This window comes from Apus apus, chromosome 1 (genome assembly GCF_020740795.1).
Source record: "Apus apus isolate bApuApu2 chromosome 1, bApuApu2.pri.cur, whole genome shotgun sequence".
NCBI lineage: Eukaryota > Metazoa > Chordata > Aves > Apodiformes > Apodidae > Apus > Apus apus.
In genome coordinates this window covers 123,763,693-123,781,892 of record NC_067282.1, presented here as the reverse complement: position 1 = coordinate 123,781,892, position 18,200 = coordinate 123,763,693, and the positions used below count along the sequence as shown (strand labels likewise).

The 18,200-nt window shown below is 46.9% G+C and overlaps 1 long non-coding RNA gene across 1 annotated transcript in view; it reads left to right on the top strand.

Annotated features, from left to right (window-relative positions):
• The window catches only part of LOC127380934 (uncharacterized), a 34,190-nt gene extending 16,911 nt beyond the window's left edge, over nt 1-17,279 (top strand). Inside the window, exon 2 of the long non-coding RNA XR_007888610.1 lies at nt 17,050-17,279. This is a non-coding gene — a long non-coding RNA (uncharacterized LOC127380934). The remainder of the gene's footprint in view (nt 1-17,049) is intronic.
• The last annotated feature ends 921 nt before the right edge of the window (nt 17,280-18,200 follow it).

Sequence of the window (18,200 nt, the reverse complement as noted above, 5' to 3'; positions counted from 1 at the left end):
AAAGCTGGGGAGGGACTTTTTACGAGGGCTGGTAGTGAGAGGGCAAGGGGTAATGGATTTAAAATGGAAGAGGAGAGATTTGGGTTAGACATTAGGATGCAATTCTTCACCATGAGGGTGGTGAGACACTGGCACAGGTTGCTCAGGGAAGCTGTGGAAGCCCCAGCCCAGGAGGTGTTCAAGGCCAGGATCTGAGCAACCTGGTCTAGTGGGAGGTGTCTCTGCCCATGCATGGGGGTTGGATCTAGGTGATCTTTAACTTCCAGTGTAAACCATTCTATGATTCTTTGAAGACCAAAGCGGTGCAAAACATCACAGCATGCCACTTTCCACCAGAAATATATCTCCAGCTCATCTGCTCCCCACCTCACCCTCCAGAATCCTCAGATATCCTGACCTCCATCTCTCCTGAGCAGGGATGGAGGGGAGAAGAAGCTGCTCCTTGCTGCATCTCACCCACAAAGGAAGTGGCTCAGCATTTTAAGCTCCTACCTGCTCTTCTCCTGAGCACAATGAAGAGGACAACAACGAAAACGTTGGTATCAATGAAAGACCTCATCAGTCCTTCTCATCCTGTTTACTCTGCAGAGAAAGAGAAGCATCAGTGACGTTAGGTTGGCTGGAGTGGCTGAACAGTTGGCTGCAGTTCTCACAGTTAAATGGTCTCCCCCAGCACCTGACCATGTGCCTGCTCTTGTCAGGTACACAGATGTGACACAACACAGGTGAGCTAAAGCCACACAGACCCAGGGCCAGTTATACTGGCTCTACTCATGTGTTGTAACTCATTAAACTGCAGTATTGCTTTATTTTCCCTGCTGGCTCAGGAGGAGACAACAGAAGCAGTCTTCCATCAGCAAGGAGAGTGAGAACTCCAAAAGATCCAATGGGAAGAAGGATTTTTTGTGCTGCTGGGACTATAGTTCCTGAGCAGCACTGGTCTCCAGCTGAACATCCAGTACAGCTGGGTGCCTAACTCCTTGAGTCACAGCTGTTTTCTTGATACTGTGCAGTGGTCTCCAGCCCTTGTACTACAAACTTCTGCTCTGTTGCTCCACTTATGGTCATAAAAACTCTTTTCCCCTGAAGGAAATGAGATACTTGCTCCCCCTTAGATCTTTAGAAATCCCCTTAAAATCTTTAGAAGCCTGGTGCATGCAGGTGGCCAAAAGCCTTGATGGCAGCACTCCCACCCCAGCTTTCCCACTCACCTGAAGCTTCGAAGACAAGGGGAGGAGCCAGGATTTTCCAGCAGGACTTTATACTGTGCTACATCCTCCAAATTCCCATTGTCTCTGATCCTGATGCTTCTCAGCATGAGGGTAGCAGGATGCTGGGAGGCCGAGCTGCCTAAGGCATGGCAGGAAGCCTCTGGCATCTTCTCCCGCATAGGAGCAGCCCAGGGCCATGTCCTGCTTGTGAAATGGAGGTGCTGGATCTTTAGGGAAAGAAAACAGGCTGAATGCATGAACCCTCCTGCATCCTTAGGACGAAGAGCAGTAAAAGAGTTTCTCTGGGGTGGCCAAGAGGGATATATAATTGGGAAGCAGCCGCTTTGGAGCTGTTCTCCCAGCCCTGCTGGCAGCAGGTGCCTCCAGCCCCGCACCCATGCTCCCCAGGCAACACTATTCATCTTCAGGAAGCCTCTAGTTTTCACTCGAAGACCTTCACCAAAGGAATGGGGGGATGGGAGTGAACACAGGAGGAGCCCCCGCCCTTCCCTCGAGGAACCCCCGTCCCTGTGCTCACCCGCAGCCACGGCCCCGCACAGCACAGGGACCCGCACAGCACAGGGACCCGCACAGCACAAGGGACCCGCACAGCACAGGGACCCGCACAGCACAGGGACCCCGCACAGCACAGGGGCCCCGCACAGCACAAGGGACCCGCACAGCACAGGGACCCCGCACAGCACAGGGGCCCCGCACAGCACAAGGGACCCGCACAGCACAAGGGACCCGCACAGCACAAGGACCCCGCACAGCAGAGGGAGCCGCACAGCACAGGGTCCCGCACAGCACAGGGTCCCGCACAGCACAGGGAGTCGCACAGCACAAGGGACCCCACACAGCACAAGGACCTCACACAGAAGAGGGGCCCTGCACAGCACAAGGGACCCGCACAGCACACTGGGACCCGCACAGCAGAGGGACCCCGCACAGCAGAGGGACCCGCACAGCAGAGGGACCTGCACAGCACAGGGACCCGCACAGCACAGGGACCCCGCACAGCACAAGGGACCCCACACAGCACAGGGGCCCCGTGCAGCAGAGGGACCCGCACAGCACAAGGGACCCGCACAGCACACTGGGACCCGCACAGCACAGGGACCCCGCACAGCACAGGGGCCCCGCACAGCAGAGGGACCCGCACAGCACAAGGACCCCGCACAGCAGAGGGACCCGCACAGCACAAGGGATCCGCACAGCACAGGGACCCCGCACAGCAGAGGGACCCCGCCCAGCACAAGGACCCCGCCCAGCACAAGGGACCCGCATAGCACAGGGCCCCGCACAGCACAAGGGACCCGCACAGAACAGGGGCCCCGCACAGCACAAGGGACCCGCACAGCACAGGGCCCCGCACAGCACAGGGCCCCGCACAGTACAGGGAGCCGCACGGCACAGGGCCCCGCACAGCACCAGCCCCCCGGCCATCCTGCCTCCCCGGCCGCCCCCGAACCCCGGCATCCCCGCGGGCAGCAAACCCGGCTGCAGGCAGTGGCAGCCTGTGGCTTCACTTTCTCTCCCGTAAAGCAAAGGGCATTAAGAAGCCCCGCAGGGCTGCAACCCGCTCCCTCCTGCTGTGCCGCACGCAGCAGAGCGGGCAGCAGCGAAGCGGGGCCCCCCAGCTCCGCCCCGCTGCCTCTGCCGGGTCCCTCTTTAAGTAGGACCATCACAGCTCCCCCCGCTGCGCTTCTGCCTGCAAGGTCATCTCCTCCCTGCCCGCTGAGCAGCCTCTGCAAGCAGCCAGATCTCCGCCTGCTCGCTTCTCAGAAGGCTTTATCTTCGTGAAACTCTTGGAGGTTGAAGCTGGACCCTTCTTTAACTGCTGCCTTTCCCCTCTGTCTTTCAGATACATGGAGAGAAAAGGGCTGTTGCTCTGCTGCTCTGTTTGTCTCCTCCCTGTCCCGCCAGCCCTGCAGTAGCACAACTCTCCTGTGCTTTAGGCTGTGATAATCATAGGATCATAGAATGGTTTGGGTTGGAAGGGACCTTAAGGATCATTTAGTTCCAACCCCTCTGCATGGGCAGGGACACCTCCCACTCTTTCAGGTTTCTTAGAGGCCCATCCAACCTGGCCTTGGACACTGCCAGGGATGGGGCATGGATGCACACGTGCAGGGAACTGGGATAACCCCCAGCCTCAGCTCTTCCCGTACAACTACCTGACACCCAGCTCAAGAAGCACCTTGCCAGATACAGCTTCTTGACACGGACACAACCCTTGCATCCCAATCCCATCCTCACTCCCCACTTCAGTCCTTCTTGTAAAGACCTCACAAGGAATATGACTTCTTCCTGCTGAAGCTATGCTCAGGGTCTCTGAGCTGTCAGACCTGGCCAGCCCCTCTGACTAGCTCTCCCACTGCCTCACTGGTGTAATATCACACCCACCAGCTCAGCCTGGGAGTCCCTGCATCCCCCTTCAATCCCAGGTGCACTCACATAACTACGTTGTTATCCAGCATTACCTGTGCTCTCTGAGGGCACCCACATCTTTCTGTCAGCCAGTGAAGCAGAGCACAAGCACAAACTTCTTCACCCTGGGCAAATGCCATGGAGCACTATGCTCAGTTAAGACTCCTTTCTCTGATTTGTTTTTATAACTGCTCCAGTGGGGCCGAAACTGCACTTCAGCAGATTTGCCCATTAGCTGTTTATGCAGAGGAGCTGGGGTTGCTCCACAGCCTGTGCTGTGCCTGTGAAGGGAGGCTCCAGCACAGCAGTTGTGACAGACATTGCTCTGCAGAGCAGTAAGCCATGGTTGATTATTCTTTGTGTCTGCTAAAGCTGGGACTCTCTTCCATTCTCCAGAGCTGCATGCTGGATCAGACTAGCTAAAAGGAACAGCTCTGGTAAAAAGTTGTGCAGCTTACCCAGCTGGCTAGTAAATACAATTTTACCATGTAGGTATCATGTTCAAGAGAGCCATTCAGTGATGCTGCAATTGCTGGGATCTTTGTATCTGTTTTCCTGTGCAGGAAGATGAAAACCAGTTAAATAAGCATGTGATGACAGGTAAGAGGTGTCGATGGCAAGGCAAGGCCTAGGTAACAAGGGGAAAGTATATAGAAGTTGTGATGAGAGAAGGAGCAGCAGCCAATACTAGTAGCCAAAGGGCCATCTAGTTCAGCTGAGGGAAGCGGGTCAGGTCAGGGAGGCAGATGTGCAGGTGCTTCAGGGAATCAGGTAAGTGGTGGTGGGAGGAGACCTCCAGAGGTCTCTGATCCAGCCTCTGGTTCAATAAGGTCACCTGGATTTTTTCCAACTAAGTCAGGAAACCCTCCAAGAGTGGAGATACTGCCACCTTTCTGGGTACCTGTTCCAGTGCTCTATTTCATTTTTGGTTAAAAAAAAAAAAAAAAAAAAAAAAAAAAAATCATGGGGAATCACAGAATGGTTTGGGTTGGAAGGGACCTTCAAGATCATCTAGATCTGCCCCCCTGCATGGGCAGGGACACCTCCCACTAGACCAGGTTGCTCAGAGCCCCATCCCGCCTGGCCTTGAACACTTCCAGGGATGGGGCTTCCACAGCTTCCCTGGGCAAACTGTACCAGTGTCTCACCACCCTCACACTAAAGAATTTCTTCCTAATGTCTAACCTAAATCTTCCTTCTTCCAGTTTAAATCCATTACCCCTTGTCCTCTCATTACAAGCCCTTGTAAAAAGTCCCTCCCCAGCTTTCCTGTAGCCCCTTCAGGCACTGGAAGGCTGCTATGAGGTCTCCCCAGAGCCTTCTCCTCTCCAGGCTGAACAGCCCCAACTCTTTCAGTCTGTCTGCACAGGAGAGGTGCTCCAGCTCTCAGATCATCTTTGTGGCCCTTCTCTGGACTCATTCCAACAGATCCATGTCCTTCTTATGTTGGGGACTCCAGAACTGGACACAGCACTCCAGGTGGGGTCTCACAAGAGCAGAGTAGAGGGGGAGAACCAGCTCTTTCGACCTCTTGGCCACTCTGCTATTGATGCAGCCCAGGACACGTTTGGCTTTCTGGGCTGTGAGCACACATTGCTGGCTCATGTCGAGCTTCTCATCAACCATCACTCCCAAGTCCTTCTTCTCAGGGCTGCCCTCAATCCTTTCTCTGCCCAGCCTGTAACTGTGCTTGGGACTGCCCCAGCCCTGGTGCAGGACTTTGCACTTGGCCTTATTGAACTTCATGAGGTTGGCATGGGCCCACCTCTCAAGCCTGTCAAGGTCCCTCTGGATGGCCTCCCTTCCCTCCAGTGTGTTGACTTCACCACACAGCCTGGTGCCATGGGCAAACTTGCTGAGGGTGCACCCCATCCCACTGTCCATATCGCCAACAAAGATGTTAAACAGCACCGGTCCCAGTACTCACCCTTGAGGAATGCCCCTCATCACTGGTCTCCATTTGGACATTTAAGCCAACTCTTTGAAGTCAACCATCCATTGTTTCTGAAATTCAGCCTGAGGCTTCCAAGCTGCAACTTTTTGCTGTTGCCCATTGTTATGTCACCGGCTACTATTAAGAAGCAGTTTGGATTCCATTACCTTTGTACCTGCTTTCTGGATTTTGGTAGGAAAGAAATATAACCAACTAATCTGAGGTGTTAACTAGCTATCAGGCAAGTGATTTAAGTATGGTAGAATAACAGTCATCCCTGGAATTAACATATTCTGCTGTTCAGAACTGATAGAAAGGAAGATAAAAATAGTGCATTGGCATCACATGAATGATATTTGTTTGGATGAAACTCAGAAAGTTGAAAGAGGCTTTTCTCTCTGGTGCAGCTTGAAGTCAGCTGTGAACCACTCAAATTCATCACTGCACTTGTTGGGGGAGAACTAAAACTAAAAGAGATAAAGCCCAGTAAGAACTATGCTGCTATGGGGAAACTAATCTCAAAGGTCTGGCCTGATAATCACAATGGGCCTTAGGCCTGTAATTCTCAATATGACAGATGACAAATTCCTTCCCAAACCATCACTGAACCTACAAGAGATATGTTAGCTGTAAATAGCCCTCAAGTCATAGATCAGGTGGTCAACAAAAAAAATAAATTGTAGAGTGTGATCAAAATTTCCTTACGTATAAATTAAGTGGGAAGCTCAGTAAGGACTAGGCAGCCTAAAAAAGATTAGGCCTGTGTCCTGGAAGGGATGGATGACAGACAATACGTATTTGCAGTAATCAGGACTTATTGCATACAACGTTGGGGGTTTTAATTATTCTGGAAGAGAGGCATGAGCACAGTAAAAGTGTAGGGAAACTGGGAGACAAGAACAGAAGTGCAGTTAGGATGCAAAGGGTATAATAGTAGTGAATTTACTACTTATAACTGAATCAAACAACAAAGGGTAACCACTGAAATGCTGGCAACTTCCTTATTCTCAAATCCCATACTAGGCCTAAGACATCAACCATCATCTTTAAAGCATCTTACAATCCTAAACTTCATGTGAAGTTTGCTAATAAAGACAGTGAATGAGTAGTATTTCTCAGCCATGTCAGGCCACACAGCCAGGTGTCCTTGGTCAGACCACAACTCCTGAGAATCAGTCTCTCTAGCAGGCGTCCCTGCTGGAGGAGAGAAGGTCCAGCAGCTTCCCAGGGAAGGTGGAAGGAGATCTCTTCTTCTGATCAAAAACGGGACCAGGCTTTTCCAGAATAAAGTGGATTGACTGCTGCTATTTAACCATTAGCCATATCTCTGACATCTCTCATTGGAGAATAAAAGGAAAACAGTGGAAAAAAATCATGAAGGCCTCGTTCTCACCAAGCAAACTCTTTTATTTATCTGTTGGTTCTTACTTTATCTCCGTTTCAGGCCTAGTTGTGGCTGGGCTGGGCTCCATGTTCTTCAACACCAGAGAGCAGCTGCTGTTATGAACATCCCCTTGGCCTCTGTTTGTACCTTTCAAGGTTGTTACCAGCTCAGAGTTTGCTAGGCCTTTTCCCTTCTCATGGGAGCCTGCAAAATGAGAGACAAAGAGCAGTTGAATCATAGAAAGAAACTAAGGCAGACATGTTGAGAGATGGAGCGTCCTGCTACAGCCTCTACTGCACATGAAGGTTTTGTTTCAAAGTTTAAACTATCCAGGCGTTAAGAAAACTCTTTAACATCGACTGTAGCAGCAAGGAAACGGGATGTGAGAGAAGCTCAGAACTTCTGTGGGTGATGCACAGTGGCTGTGGAATTTGCATCTCAATTAAACAAGCCAAAAACCCCTCTGTAGTTACTGGGGATGAACAGACACAAGGTTATTAAATATAGGTGACAAGTAAGAACAGAGATCGACGAAGAAAACCCTTCTTCAAATGTTTGTAGGTAATAATACAACATCAACATGGAAAACAGATTTTAAAAAGAAGATAAATTTTTTCATATAAGTGAATAACTGAACCAGGAAGGAGACTGTGGCTATGCAAAGAGGTTGAGGTCAAAAATAAAACATAATTGTTGCTGATGTGTAGCCTTAGTTTACAGTTGCTTATAATTACAATTTGCCATTTACAACTGTGAAACTGAGTAGGTAAGGCATGCTAAAAATTACTTCAGATATTCTTTGATGGTTTTAATATATTTTTAAATAATAAAAAAAGAAAAATCTTTAAACTGAAAAATACAAAAAGCCATTTGAACCCCTACAACTAATTGGTAATTGCTAAGAAAGGCCAAGTTTGTTTGCTTTGGTTTGAATGCTCCCATGAGCTCAGCATTATGCCTGTGCTCAACTAGGGGCACTTGTCTGGATCAGAGTCCTGAATTATGGTCTGTGGCTGCACAGTGAATTCCTGAGTCCTCACTTGACTTTAATTCATTTACTTAATTTTGGAGGGTCCCTTTCTTTTGCCCACATCTCTGAACAGATTAGCAGTCCCTAGGTCTGCCAGACAGGAGGGCATCTACTTGTGGTCATAGAGCTTGGCTTTCTAGCCAAAACTAAGGTGTTTCAGACCTAGTCAAGCTACATGCATTAAGTGCACTTGCTTCTCTCAGGAACATGGTACAGGAATCATAGAATCATCATAGAATCATAGATTCTATCATAGAATCATAGAAGGGTTTGGGTTGGAAGGGACAGAATCACGGAATTGTCAGATTTGGAAGGGACCTCTAGAGATCACCCAGTCCAACCCCCCTGCTAAAGCAGGATCCCCTAGAGCACATTACTTGGGGCTACATCCAGGTGGGTTTTGAATATCTCCCAAGAAGGGGACTCTCCAGCTTCCCTGCAGGTCCTGTTGAGGTACTGAAATGGCAGCCTACCTTCAAGGTTGTGAAGATGCTGTTTTAAAACAACATCCTTATTACTTTCTTCAGGATGCTTCATTAAGCAAGGAACAGAAACATAAACAGAAAGAATGTAATACCTATGAGCAGTGGATGAAGTTTTAACAATTAAATTAATGCAGGGGAAAAAAAATAAAATACGCAGGATATTTCAAATACTGCTGGGGAACAGCCAGTTTTGTACATCCAAAAGAGAGTTGGAAGCAACAATCTTTACACCCAAATTCCCAAATCTTCTTCTCAAGGACCTGGGAAGGAGTGTGGCAGAAGGGAAGCAGGTTGTTCAGACCCTGCCCATGAAAGTAGAAACCAAGTCTTTTGAGTCTCCTCTCAACACTCACACATGCCTGTCAGGAGCACAGGGTCCATCTTGTTCTCCACCTGGTAAAAGGGACAATTCTTCAGGTGCTCTGACATGTACATCACCTCACTGTGCTGCCATTTGTGAACTGTGGAGAACAGGCTGCTGAACTGCCAGATCTGATACGGGAAACGGGAGAGAAAATTGGAATGTTGGTAAAAATAGAAGATTTTTAAAGATCTCTATATGCTTATAGTAGGCGTGCATTACTCGTACTGGACAAGCTAGTGAACTTTTGATTGTGCAGGGCTGGCACAACAAGTGGAAATGGGGTCTGTATTGTTATGCCCCCCATACTTGCTGGTTTTGCTGCTCTAGTCATCACTTGCCACTCTTAAAGGGAAAGAATCCAGGACACCTGACCACCACACCTCTACAGAAAACTCCAGCACATGTACAGTGTGATCCAAGATGTTTATAAAGCAAAGTGACTACAGCATGCTTATGTGAGATGTATCTCAATGAAACCTGACATCACAAAGACCTTCTGTCAGCAACTCCAAAGTAATTAATATTACATCACTGTTGTTATTCACCCCACCCCAGAACAAACCTGGGAAATCTAATGTTAAATTTATTCCTAGAGGACATACAAGCTTATAAAAAAGAGAAATGTGCAGTTAAAAATTTCAGATTCTGTTTGCAGTGGTACCATGTGCTGTTTAGTGATATACTAGCATGTAGAGATATGACTGTGATTAAGTCACTTTAATATTTGCTGTGTACCATTAAATCAAATGAATTTTTAAAGTAATAGTAGAGATTTTCTCCCTAAACACGTTTCTTCCTGTGGAAGAAGGACAGTATGTGGGGTATGTGGGTGTGCTACACACAAGATTACCTGACCCTGTCCTATTTCTAAGTAATCATGGCTATTATACCCAGTAGCAGGGAAATTAAGAATAATTACAAACATAATTACAAAGCAGTCTGTGCATTGAAAACAAAATTCCTGTATGGTCAGTACAGAGAGGTAACATGAAAAGGCTTAGGGTCCTTACATTCAATACTGCTGGTTTGAAATTGCACTGTGAAAATGGAAGTTAATTGCTATATGATTGCTGAGATGGAATTTTTTCCTTTTCTGAAGGAAGCCACATCCCCCAGTAAATTATTTCAGTGGCTAATTCAACTTGCAGCCACTAAACTTTGTTACAGAGATTTTGAATTGACCACACGTCATGATTTCTCTTAATAAAGAGTACTTTTTCTTAATAAAGAGTCATAAACTGCTAAGCTTTCATTGGATAAGAATTGAAAGGTGGAGATCTTCAAGGGGTCTGTCTGAAAGCCAGATCCCTAATAATTTTTGGGAGTCTTCCCTGGATTTCTGCAGTATTTGTTCCTAGATGTCTGTCTTGCCTTCTTGGTCATGCTGGAGTCTCTAATGTTATTCTTTCAAACTGTTAAAGCAGCTGCAAAACTATTAATGAGAAAAAATAAATAGTGAACAGTAAATACTGTTCAACTAGGACCCAGACTGATCTGTGTTTGCATATTTCTTCCAGACTGCCTCAACACCGAAATAAGGGGGGTAATTTTCCAGCACAAGACCAGCTTTGCAGGAGGCAGTTTTCTATTCCCATGCTGCTCCCTCAGGTGCTCAACCCAACAAGTCAGGCACTCATGGCAAGCCTGTGAACCAATCATGAAAGCCCTCAGTGGCTGATGGCTGAGCTCCTCTCACAGCCACATCTCCTAGTTCTTTACCTTTTTGGCATTCTAAAGCATGTTTATTTTTGACATACCCAAGATTGGCTTGTAAAAAACCAAAGAAGTATGAACTTCAAGTTCAGGGGGGTTGAAACTAGATGATCTTTAAGGTCCCTTCCAACCCAAACCATTTTAAGACTCTCTGTTTCTAAGATTCTTCAAAAATCCGTGTGTAACTTCTAAATGTCAGGAATTCTCAGTTCCCAGTGCCTAAAAATGGTGTACCTGCAAACAGGCTATCCAAGACAAGCTTGGGTGGGGACTTTCAGCTAATCAGAAGATGTCCATTTACACCTTCCTACTTTTGCTAGATGTACTGCATTTTACAGTCCTAACCCCTGACAACTGTGGTGCAAGTGCAAAACCTTGTGAACTTTCCCCACACCTGCATGCTTATTTGCAGCATTGCCTTGCTATGCTTGTGTTTTATCTGGAGAGAACCCACATCTCTCCTTCTCCAGTGTCACTTCCTTTTTGCCAGCTTTCCATGAAGTACCACCATGGGACCATCTTTTTTTTTTTTTTTTTCTCCCAGACCAACAGGATCATTCCCTTCTCTTGAAGAAGAGTGGCACAGGTGTCCCTCATCAGCACTGACACTTGTGACAGCTGAAGATAAACTGAAGCTGTCCAAGAATTCCACAATGCACTTGAGCACTTTCCCTGGGAGGCTGCTCAGCAAGTCCTTTTTTCTCCCTTGATTAGCCACTGTGGAATTACCCTTCCCTCATTCAGCAATGAGGGTGTCCACCTCTGGCTTAATAGCCAGTGTCTGGAGAAGCCTGCTGTATATAACCTCGGCCTTAAGTCCATCCAGGCTGAAGTGACCTTGAACAAAAGTACATCCCAAGTAGGCCAGTGGGCAGGAATGCTGGAACCATCCATCCAGACGTGACTGAGTATCAGTGTGCACATTTCTACCCTTGCAATAATTCCCAGTGATAGCTGTTAATCCTTCCTAAAAAAAATGGGAAAACAGAAGCACAGGGTCTGAAAATAAATAAATGGAGATGGTGATTAGCATGAAATATGCCTTTTATTGTAAAAAAAATACCAGAACATAAGAAATTACATTTTGGGTCAGAGCAGTCATCCACCAAGCCTGGCAGTCATCTTCAGCAATGTCTGTAGAGATGCAGTTTAGGGGGAACGAGTAGGATCTCCTTTGGTCCTTTCCCCTCATACATAGCTGAATTAGAGAACTAGAGGCTACTCAGTTACTACTTGGAGCTACTTCCCTGGATACCTTCAAATGGTGTCAGTAACTCGGCCTGAGAGCTGCTGCAAGTAGGAAACTCCCAGCCTTGGACTTTCTGCTCTTTGCTGTAGAGGCTGAATTCCAGCTTGGTTCAGGCTCATGAAAATCTTTGTGGAAGGGAAAAAGCTAAAAATAAGGAGGAAATAGACCTCTGTTTCCAAACAGGGCCCAGTTCTTACGGTTTAAGTGGCACCAGCAGCTTGTTGACACCTATAAGAGGAAATAGAGAGGGTCTTCAGGACACCAAAGGACCTGGAAAGGTTGGAACAGAGAGGGGTCAGTATTGCCCCACCCCTTCCTGCCATAGTCTACAAATACCAGGAGAACCAGAAGCTCAGCCCTGTTTTTCCTGCACCTTCTTCCTTGCTGCTGGTGCTGCTTGGAGGTTCTTTGACTTGCCATGTGCTCTCCAGAATCCAAGTCCATTGGGTGCTGTGAGGAGCCATGGACCCCTCTCCTGAAGCAGCCTTGCTGCAAGGGACTCTCACCCACCTATTCCTGCCATCAGCAAGATCAGTTCTGTATATATTTGTATGTAAGCTTATATATCTGCTTTTCCCCCACGTGTTACTCCCTTTTCTGTGTTACAGTATATTTGTTCCCGTTTCAATTTCCAACCCTTCAGTCTCTCTTCCTTATTCCCCTTTTATGTGCCCTTGGGAAGGTAGAGGGGGGATAATAGGGAGCACTTCTGCCCTCTGGTTGGTAGTTCATCCATACTATTCAAACCAGGACAGAATATTTGGTGCCCAATGCAGGGCATGAAATTTAGTTTATTTTTAAAGGTTTGGTAGGTTGGAAATTGAAAAAACTCATATTGATAATGGTGTTTTTGAAAGATCTGATCTATCAGGCCTGTGTGTGCTTTGTTGGGGCTTTTGATTTCTAGTTCTATGTCCTGTTTACCACCAAAATTGTGTTCCCATTTTCTTCTAGTGCTGATTGCTGCTGGGGGGAGTGGGGCTGAGGACTGGTTGGGCAGTTCAAGGGCTACTTTGTGACTTTGGGTGGTACGGAAAATGATTCCCCTCCTTTCTCTGGTGAGTTCATTGTGCTAGAGCCTGGAGGCCCCGAAAGTGGCTTGTCACCTTTTGACTGTACTCCCTGTGTGCCAGGGCTGGTTCCCAAGGGATGAGGGCTCGGAGACATGGGGGAGAGAGGAAGGGCACTGGTTGGAAGAGCGAGTCAGCCTGGGGCAGGAAGAACACACGGCAGAGACTCAGGCCCTGAGATAATTGTCCACGTCCATGAAAGAGTTATGGCGTATAAGGAAGATTTGTACTCGTAGGGTGGATGAGTCATGGATCTCATGGCTGTTGTGGTGTTGTGATTCAGGAGCTGATGGGGTAGGTCTGGAGGGCAGGGAGGCTTGGCGTTTGAGGTCCTTAGCCAGAAATGCAGACATTGATAAGATTATTGGGAGGAAAAATGGTACTTGCAATCTCTGGCACCGCCTTTTAGTGGCTGTAAAGAGGCAGTATCCCCATAGGGAGGACATTGGATGCGGCCTGATGTGGGGAGTAGCCATGGGAAACGAAAAAGGGCCTCTTCTATCTGTAAAGAAGCAGACAGAACACCATGAGACCAGCTGAGGGCCAGGGCTTGCTGTGAGCAGCACTCTGAAAGTTGCCAAAAATCAGAGCACTGTTTATCGTGTGCTGGGTGTGTGATTGGCTACGTCCTGGGAACCCAAGGTCCGTGTATGTGCCCAGGAGCAGGTGTGAGTGCTGGTCACACTCTCTGCACCCCGGCTGATTATCCTCAGCTGCCACTGTAAAAGTGTATAAGGGAGCATTTTCTCTTAACAAACGATTCCATTACTTCTCGCCCTGGAGTCCGTGTCTTAACCACCGCATCCCAGTAGGTGGAACACTGCGCGAAGAGGTGTTACCTGCCAGAGAGAGCTGGCAGCCTGCAGCTGCCCGAGCCGAGCACCGGAGCCGAACCGGGCCGCAGCCGCGCCCGCCGGGAGCTGCTGGGGGGTCTGCCCTGCTGGCGGGTACCTGCCCCCCCCGGACCTGCTACCCAGCCCTGCCAGCCGGGAGAGAATCCGCATCCCAGGAGCCACAGGCTAGGAAAGGGTAAATAGACACACACGTATCCCCTCCCTCGAGTTCCCTGCCGGGCTCAGCTCCTGCCTTTTTACTCCCTTGATTCCACACCTCTCCCTCGGAGAGCACATTTAATAAGACCATGGTCCTTTGGAATGATTGCCCTGACGTATCCCTAGCCTACCTCTCCTGAACCTTGGTCCCTCCGTCTGTGTTAACCCTTAATAAGCCGGTTAATTGGTAAACCGAGCATCGGTCTCAGCTGGCGGGAGGGGTGGTGAGGGCGGTGTTTCTAGTCTCCGCTGTGCCGTCCGGCCCAGCAGCCATCGAGCCGGTGTGCCAGGCGAGCCCTGCCTGTGCCCTCGGGCCCCTCGAAAAGCCCTCTCTGCAGGAGAGGGACGGAGGAGCATCGCGGGAGCCTCCTGCCCTCCCGCGGTCTGGTACGGACACCGTCGGACCGCGGCGGTGGTTTACGAGCAGAGAAACCAGACACGGACTTTGTAATGCTGGGCTGTTTTAGGAAGTATCAAGAGTTCGTTAATCATCTTTCCCTAATTCCCCTTGAAAATCTATTTCACTTGACCTTGATTTTTATGAAAATCACAGCATTAATATCCGATAGGCAATTAAAAAACCCCTCAACTTGGATAAACTCTGAAAAATTGTTCACACATGCTCAGGTCATTCAGATATTTTCAGTATGATTCTATCACTGTCTTGCCTGTCCTCTGCTCCAGCTGAGATCATTTCTTGTCCTCACGGGCTCCCAGCATCATTCTCTTCTAGCTTTTATGCCTTTTCCATACACCAAAGGTTAAAGCAGCTGCTTGACAGTTTATTTGTTCCAGCCAAATGTGTGATGTCTTTTTTTATGCTCGTGGAATCCTCTACGATGCTTGTGATAGGGAAGAGTTTCAGCATATGACATTTGTCAGAAGCTTTCGTGAGACCTAATAGGGCATCCTGGATCCTTCTGTGAGATTGTTAGTAAAGGGGCTTGCTGTGTCTGTGGAGAGCAGCAGTAGTTTCAGGAGAGAAAAAATGCAGAAATGCAGTTGAAGCGTTGGAGAAAACGGTGAAGTTGGGAATTTTTCATTGATTTTTTCATACCTCTCAGCAGCCACTTACAGCCTTCAGATAAGGCTCCTATTTCACATAGGTCTCCAGTGCAGAAATCTGCATTCCTAGATTACAGCCTGTGTATGTTCAGAAGTGGAAATTAAACCTGATCCTGAATAATACTGTTCTTCCAGAGTTTCTAATGTGTTTTTTTTATTTTCCTATAACTTATGCTGCCTACAGTACTCCGTATTCTTTTGTTCTGAAAAATGGCTTTAAACAGGAAGAGGATAGATTTATTTTAGACATTAGGAAGAAATTACTTCCTGTGAGGGTGGTGAGACACTGGCACAGGTTGCCCAGGAAAGTTGTGGATCCCATCCCTGGAAGTGTTCAAGGCCTGGTTGGACTGGACTTTGAGAAACTTCCTTCCTCTTCTCCTTGTTCCCTTTTTAATTTTATTTTTATTTTTTCCTCTTTGATTTTTTTTTTTAAAACTTTTTTTGGCCTATGAGCCAATCTCACAATCTTCCTGGCTTGAACACACTCTTGGTTATCCTCTGAAAATTCTGAAGGATGTGCTGGAGAGGTGGGATGTTTGTTAAGATGTCTTGGTTCATAGATTTACCATGACCTTCAGCTGAGCATTATATTGTGCTTAAAATAAACTAGGTTTGAGTAAAATACAGGTAAAAGTGTTTGCAGGGCCCTAAATAGACTCAGTTAGACATACTAAAATGCATACATGAAAAGATGAAGGAAAAATAGCATCTAGTTTACTTATACCAAGATTAAAACAGGCAGTTTTCTGTGGCTGACTCAACATAGATTTTCCTGACTCACCATCTCCTTGTTTGGTTGGTTGTTTTGTTGGTTGTTTTGTTGTTGTTGTTGTTGTGTGGTTTTTTTGTTGTTGGTTTGGGTTTTTTGGTGGGGTTTCTCTGTGGATTTTTTTTGGTTAGTTGGTTGGTTTTTGGGTGGTGGGTTTTGGTTTTTTTTAATTTTTCTGTAATTTTCTCAGGTACATCCATTGTTCCCTTTCCAGTAAACCTACTAGGTTTTATGGGTGTTCTTTTTTAGGTTCCCCCAAGATACATAGATACTTTGGATTTTACTCATTTTCACTTTCTCCCCACATGTATTCTTGGTGTTCCTTCAAGTAATGAAGAGGAGAGATCTGAATCTGCTTTGTTTATATGATTTACATTGTATTTATGTATGTCTAGGTGACTAATGCCCAGAATACTAAAATTCTTGATAAATTACAAGTAAAAAAAAAAAGAGTTCAAAATGAAAGAAAAAAACAATGTAAAAGATGGCCTGAGAGTAAAAGCAAGAATACTAACGGAAATATTTGGATGTAATTATCAGCAGAATCACAGAATTGAAACTTCTAAAATAGATACAGGAGGAACTGATGAAAGATGATCTAGGTGCAAGTTCTTGTCAGATTTAAAGCAGTACTAGAAATAGACCTCCAGGATGTGAAACTTCCTTTTCATTTGCTTTAAGACAAGGTACCTGGGATTGAAAAAGATACTGTAGAAACAACTACTCATTGATAGGGAGACTTCTCCCACTGCCAATGTATGACTCTGCAGTATGTGAAGTAGAACGAGATAGCAGTGCTGGAATCACCAGCAGTGTCCTCCCTCCTCTCCAGTGTTTTGGTGCTATTTCAGCAGACAGACTGTGATTGGAGATAAAGCAGACAGCCCCCTTTTATTTTGAACATGTGGTATCAGAAATAAATAGGACAGCAACTTTTTTCTTGTTCTTCCATCGTTCTCGCTGTCTTTATTGCACCAGACTCCTTGTGTCAGTAAACTGAAAGGGATGTACCTTGTAGTTTGTCTTGCAGACCTGGTGAGAAAGACCTTACCTGTCTGATTTTCTTCAGTGATTGGAGTCCAAAGCTTGCCTTTCACTTCAAAGAGCACTAAGGCACTTTTGTGCTATAAAATTTAATCCTTCAGATGATCTGGGTTGGCTGTTGAAGGGGGTGGGAAACCTGCTCCAAGTGCTTTCAGAATCAAAACCTTTTGCACACAGAATTATCTGAATGTATTTCTTTATTCACTGAACATGAAACAAATTAGATTTCTTCTCTTTTTCTTTCTAGGAATTCTTGCTTCAAGGACTTCTGCTATATTCGCAGTGGCTTGTGAAGACTCTGCATGCCATCTGAAGAGTTAGAGTTCGAGCTTAATGCTCCTTTAATTACAAATTTTCCCTGCTGAATGAGCTTCCTTCCCCACCCCTCTTCCAGCTCTTGTGTTATTGTGTGAGATGGCCCTGTTTCTGTTTACATTTACCTAAACAAAACAAAACAAAACAAGCAAGTTCTATTGACTTGACTGAAAATGTGCTTTTATTTTTAAAGTGTGCATAATTTTAAAAGGTTATTGATAAAGTTGAAAAAAGAAAGAAACAATAACAATATGGAACTTTATTGGGGGGAAAGTGTCTATATGCAGGATGTATTTTTGCTGAACTGAGTATTATGCTTAAAAGAATGCTGTACCATCAGTACAGGCTAGAAGGTGATCTGCTAGGGAGCAGCTCCATGGAGAAGGACCTTGGAGTCCTGGTAGACAACAAGTTATCCATGGGACAACGATGTGCCCTTGTGGTCAAGAAGGCCAGTGGTATCCTGGGGTGCATTAGGAGGAGTGTGTCCAGCAGATAAAGGGAGGTTCTCCTCCCCCTCTACTTGGCCCTGGTGAGACCTCACTTGGGAGTATTGTGTCCAGTTCTGGGCTCCCCAGTTCAAGAGGGACAGGGATCTACTTGAGAGAGTCCAACGAAGGACTATGAGGATAATTAAGGGACTGGAACACCTGGCCTATGAGGAAAGGCTGGGAGACCTGGGGCTTTTCAGTCTAGAGAGGAGAAGACTGAGGGGGGATCTAATGAATGTCTATAAATACATGAGGGCTGGGTGTCAAGGAGGCAGGGACAAGCTCTTTCCACTTGTGCCCTGTGATAGGACTGCCCAGAGATGTTGTGGAGTCTCCTTCTCTGGAGATTTTCAAGGTCTCACCAGGGCTGAGTAGAGAGGGAAAAGGAAGGAAGGAAGGAAGGAAGGAAGGAAGGAAGGAAGGAAGGAAGGAAGGAAGGAAGGAAGGAAGGAAGGAAGGAAGGAAGGAAGGAAGGAAGGAAGGAAGGAAGGAAGGAAGGATTAATTGAATTTGCTGAAGTTTGCAAGTAATACTTTTCAGTTTAACAAATAAGCTGCTTGTTGGCAGTGTCTGTAATAGCAGCCCAACAGGA